The sequence below is a fragment of the Ovis aries genome, chromosome 6 (assembly GCF_016772045.2).
Source record: "Ovis aries strain OAR_USU_Benz2616 breed Rambouillet chromosome 6, ARS-UI_Ramb_v3.0, whole genome shotgun sequence".
In the NCBI taxonomy this organism is placed as follows: domain Eukaryota; kingdom Metazoa; phylum Chordata; class Mammalia; order Artiodactyla; family Bovidae; genus Ovis; species Ovis aries.
In genome coordinates, this window is record NC_056059.1 from 113,217,654 (window position 1) to 113,223,653 (window position 6,000).

Here is a 6,000-nt window from a genome sequence, read left to right on the forward strand (position 1 = left end):
GTTAGTGTTCCCAAAGGGGAACACACACACCTTTGTTGGCATACCAGGTCATTTTAGAAAAAAATTTTTTAAATCACTCTTTTACTTATTCTGACTTTTCTTCATATTTGATAAAAGCAAAACACACACACAAAAACGTGGAAATAGAAATTTAATGAAGATTGTTGCTCAGGAAAAGGATAAGTTGAAATAAAAATTAGTAAGTGAACTTAAAGAAAATATTAAGAAAAGCATTGTGAAGATGACACAAAAATGCAGCAAAAAAAATCACAAAGCTAGGAGGCACATGATGGAGGTGTGAGGAATATTGCTCTAGAGAGTTAGCCATGGGAGCTATTAGAGAGGCAGGAGAGAACTTGCAGGGCATTGTGGATGGTGCTGAGCTCCGCAGATCTCAAGAGCAGCAGAGTGGAGGATGACCTGAGACCAGGGGAGAGGAGAGGTGGGACTCTGGGTCGGGAGCAGAGGAGTGGTCCAAGAAAGAGATGGTGAGGATGAAACCACAGCAAGGATGGCGTTGATGGAGACGAGGAACAGATTTGAATATGCTTCCCCTGCTTCCTATCAAAACAGCTTGGCAAGCAGGCAGGAAATGAGAAGAGGATGCTTTTCCCAGATTATTATCATTTATGCTTCCTTCCCATTTATTGGTATTAAAGTCATAACGTTGTAAGATGGTGATGTTTTCTCCCAGTGCCCGGAAGCAGCCACTCTAAGTGCTCATAAATATCTTTGGAAAGGAATGAACCAGAGAGTTTCACAATGGACTTTCTGAGTTAGTCATTACAGCATTTGGGCTTAACTGCCTGCCACTTATAACTGGCCACATGCAAAGATATGCCACTTTGAAGTTCATTAGTTGCCATCAGCTATCAAAGAGGAGCTAAATCCTACCAGGTGGATTGATGGTTCTTTTAACCCCCCCCCCCTCTCTTTGCTGGCCTGAGTAAATCAAGATTCAACTGTTCCAACACTGGTGATTGTGGGGAGGGAAGAAAAGGTACCACGGTGAGTACCACTCCAATTTTTGCTGCTTGATATTTTTCTGCATTTCATCTCCTATTGGAACCCCCAAACCATCCTTCTCCCACTTTAATCCTTGGATGAAAATCAGTCTAACCCTACTCCTTGTCCTCCAGTCACATACAAGTCTCAGATGTGGACAATAAGAGTGTCTTACCTCAACAGTCAGAGTGACTGGTACATTGTTGTTGTTGCTCGGTTGCTAAGTGATGTCTGATGTTTTGTGACCCCATGGACTGCAGTACGCCAGGCTTCCCTCTCCTTCATCATATCCCAAAGTTCACTCAAACTCATGTCCATTGAGTCGGTGATGCCTTCCAACCTTCTCATCCTCTGTTGCCCCCTTCTCCTGCCTTCAATCTTCCCAGCAATGGGGTCTTTCTCAGCAATGGAGTCAGCTCTTTGCATCAGGTGGCCAAAGCATTGGAGTTTCAGCTTCAGCACCAGCCTTTCCAATAAATATTCAGGACTGATTTCCTTTAGGATTGACAAGTTGGATCTCCTTGCTGTCCGAAGGACTCTCAAGAGTCTTCTCCAACACCAGTTTGAAACCATCAATTCTTCAGAGCTCAGCCTTCTTTATGGTCCAACTCTCACATCTGTCCATGACTAGTGGAAAAACCATAGCTTTGACTATAGGGACCTTTGTCGGCAAAGTGATGCCTGCTTGTTAATACACTGTCTAGGATGGGTCATAGCTTTTCTTCCAAGGTATATACATACCTAAGCTAACAAGCACAAGCCCTGTCAACCAGATTCAGTCCCAGCATGTTTTGCTGGAACTAATCAGTTGCAGAGAAGCACTTTTTCTACAGTAAGTCCCCTACATATGAATCTTCACGTTTCCAATTTTCAAAGATGCAAACATGCGTTCACATGTCCAGTCATGTAAGTTAGTTCACATATCTGGCATAAATCCACCTGCCTGGATTCTAATTGCTTTAAGAACACAGACTGTTTTCTTGACTCTTTACAGCCATTCTCTCCTCTTTTCTTTTGTGCTCATTCCTCTGGCAATTGCATTTTACCTTCGCCTACAAAATTGAGTGGGATTTTCCAGGTGGCTCAGTGATAAAGAACCCGACTGCCAATGCAGGAGATGCTAGCTTCATCCCTGGATTAGGACGATCCCCTGGAGAAGGAAACGGTAACCCATTCCAGTATTCTTGCCTGGGAAAATCCCAGGGACAGAGGAGCCTGGTGGGCTACAGTCCATGGGGTCACAAAGAGTCAGACACGACTGAGTGACTGAACTTAACTGAACTGAGAGCACGCCCACACATGCAAAGTTGAATACTGCATGAAGCATTTAGGAGGAAAGAAAAAAAAAAAAAAAAGAAGGTGAAAGCAAGAAGAAAGGAAAGGAGAAAAAGAGAGAAGGAAGGGAGGGGGAGAGGGGTTGAAGGAGGCAGAGAAGGAGTAAGGGAGAAATACTGGTTGCCTCTTGGAGTTCGTTGGCATGGAAACATGATATATCTCTGAACAAAGATTTCGGTTCAATTGCAATACTGCTGTGTATCAGTCCAACAGAATAACCCCCAGGTGGGGATCACAAAGCATTACCAAAGAAACACAAGCTGAAGGGAAGTCTAGAACAAAGTTGGGGGGATAGTCCCTGGAAATGCAGAGACATATCCAGTTCTGGAAGTTGAGGTCGGGGAGCTGAGTCCCAGCGCATCTGAGCCGGGAGAGGCAGCCGTTGCCTTTATCTCTGTTGCTTAGCCAGCAGAAATCAGGTCGTTTGCAGAGGCTGCCTGCCCTTCTATCCTGGAATAAGAAATATATGGGCATGTGTTATTTCTGCGTTCCAGGAAGACGCTTCTCTGTCTCCTAAATGGAACCACTGGGTCTATAAACGCTACAGGAATCCACCACGCAAAGCATCAGCCCTGTGGATTCCTCTTGATTCTTTGCCTGTGCGCCTCATTATTCTGCCTCAGAAACCCTCTCTCTAGCCTCCCTTACCAAGCTGCTGAATTCCTTGTGCACCTCTTCAAACTGAAGGACATAGATTTATGGCTCCCTCCTCGGAAACTGCAATAAAACCCAGGAAAGGTGAGGCAGGTGGGAAAAGGAGGAGTCCTTCCATCTTGAGCATGCTTCTCAGTGAGTCAGCAAGCAGGCTGCTTCGAGGGAAGCGGTCAGAAATATCTGTGAAAAACAGGAGCAGGGCCATCAAATAACGATGCTCTCAGTACTCGTTAACAGTTCCTCCACCACAGGAACTCAGCAAGGGAAATGTGCTCTTGCAGCAGGGAGATGGGTTTCTGTGTTGACAGAAAAAATCTACAGTGGTCATCTCAAAATGCTTTCTATTCAAAGCAGGAACATTTAAGTTGTAAATTAGTATAAAACTCAAATACTCACCTGCCTTTATAAAGACTCATCAGCAAAACTGTGTGAGCCTAGGCAGATGAAGGCATCAGATCGCTATAGACTGGCAGTCCCTGGGATGGGGGGCACTGTCCTGTGAAGGATGTATCAAAGGACAGGTGTAAAATCCACCAGGATTTGCTCAGAAGGGAAGCAAATTTATGGGGCAGGAAATCACACAGACTGTATGGGAAATGGTGACGGAGTCAGGAATCAGGTTAGGAGTCTGAGATGTGAAGAGTGGCAGAGAAACCCAAAGAGGTGGTCTGGGGTCAAGTCACACTATTTTAGGGAACTTGAACTTTATTTATGGGCAGAGGGATGCCCAGGAAGGTTTCAGAGCAGGCAGTGCTGTCATCAGATCTATGCTTTTCTTAAAGGCGCTTTTGAGACTTTATTTTAGCATAAATCTTGGTGCTTTTGAAAGGTGGTGCTGGAGAAGACTCTTGAGAATCTCTTGGGCAGCAAGGAGATCAAACCAGTCAATCCTAAAGATCATCAACCCTGAATATTCTTTGGAAGGACTGATTCTGAAAGACTGAGGGCAGGAGGGAAAAGGGGTGACAAGGGATGAGATGGCATCACCAATTCAATGGACATGAATTTGAGCAAATTTTGGGATAGTGAAGGAGAGAGGAGCCTGGTGTGCTGCAGTCCATGGGGTCACAAAGAGTCAGACATGACTTAGCGGCTGAACAACAACAAGAATTTAATAAGAATTCCAGGAAATTAACCCTTCTAAGATAATTTGTTCTAAATTTTTATGGGAAATTGGCTATTCTAGGTACATGACAGAAGTGCCGAGACACTTTCAGAGAGAGGAAGCCTTCTCTCCCGGCCTTATTCTCTCAGATATGGTTTTGCACTGCCCAAGGCTCACCAGGATCAAGGAGATGTCTTCTGTTGTAGATCCCCATCAGGGAGCCCTTTTACATTGTTGGTAGGAATGTAAATTGATGCAGTCTCTATACAGAACAGTATGAAGGTTCCTTAAAAAACTAAAGTTAGAACTAAGGTATGATTCAACAATACCACTCCTGGGCATATACCTAGAGAAAACCATAATCCCAAAAGACGTGTGTGCCTCAGTGCTCATTGCAGCGCTATTCAGAACAGCCAGGACTTGGAAGCAACCTAAATGTCCACCAACAGGGGAATGGGTAAAGAAGATAGGCACACACATATATAACGAGATATCACTCAGCCGTAAAAAGGAACGAGATTGTACCATTTGCAGAGACGTGGATGGACCTAGAGAGTGTCACACGGAGGGAAGTAAGTCAGAGAAAAGCAAATATATTAATGCATATATCTGGAATCTAGAGAAATGATACAGGGGAACACATTTGCAAAGCAGAAATAAAGATGTAGATGGAGAGAACAAACCTATGGACTCCAGGGTGGGAAAGCAGAGGTGGGATGAGTTCGGAGATTGAGACTGACGTATGTATGAACACACCACTGTGTATAAAATAATAGCTTCCCAGGCGGCGCTAGGGGTAAAGAACCTGCCTGCCAATGCAGGAGATGCAAGAGCCGTGGGTTTGATCCCTGGAAGTTGGGAAGATCCCTTGGAGGAGGGCATGGCAACCCACTCCAGTATTCTTTCCTGGAGAATCCCATGGACAGAGAGGCCTGGCAGGCTAGAGCCCTTAGGGTCACAAAGAGTCGGACACGACTGAAGTGACTTAGCGAAGTATCAAATGGATGATCAGTGAGAACGTACTGTGTGGCCCAGGGAGCTCTCCTCAATAGTCTGTGATAAGCTATAGCGGAGAAGAGTCCCCAGAAGAGGGGATATGTGCATCCGCATAGCGGATTCACTTTTCTCCACAGCAGAAACCGGAACAACACTGTAAAGCAATTGTATGCTAATAAGCGTGTTTTAAACAATAAAACTTAAAAAAATAAAAGGAGGAGCAGCCATAACCACGCCCTGTCTGTCAGCTGGTCTGCAGGGAGCTGTCAGTTCATCATTCCAGAAGCTCAGATAGCCGTTTATAGACAAATCATATCTGCCTCCCTCTTAGAGCCCAGACAAGAGGTAGGTCAATCAATAACAGTATGAAATATTTAAATTAAAGGAAAAAATAAAAAAAACCAGCTGCCTTTTTGGTGCTCAAAGCATCGCAACGTGATACAACCTTGCTTAGAAATAGATTCTGGCTTTTGAAGTCTCCTTGTTCTCAGGTGCAGGTCCCTGGGGTGCTGGTCTGTCTGGGCTGCCATGAGAGAATATCATAGACGGGGTGGCTCTGGTGACATTTACTTCTCCCCATTCTGGAGGCTGGGAAATCCAAGATCAAGACGCCTCAGACCTGGTGTCTGGTGAGAGCCCGCTTCCTGGTTCCTAGGTGCCTATTCTCTTGCTGGGTCCTTCACGTGGTAGAAGAGATGAGGGACGAGAGATGGATACTCATCAGAATATCATGAGGACTCCACCCTCATGACTGAATCACTTCCCAAAGGCCCCGCCTCCAAATACTAACCCATTGGGGGTTAGGTTTCAACACAAGAATCTAGGGGGACATACTCATTCAGTCTATAGCACCAGCCGCATGCTAGTCCCCTGGTCTCTTGACCTCCCATTACCCCACTGAGGTC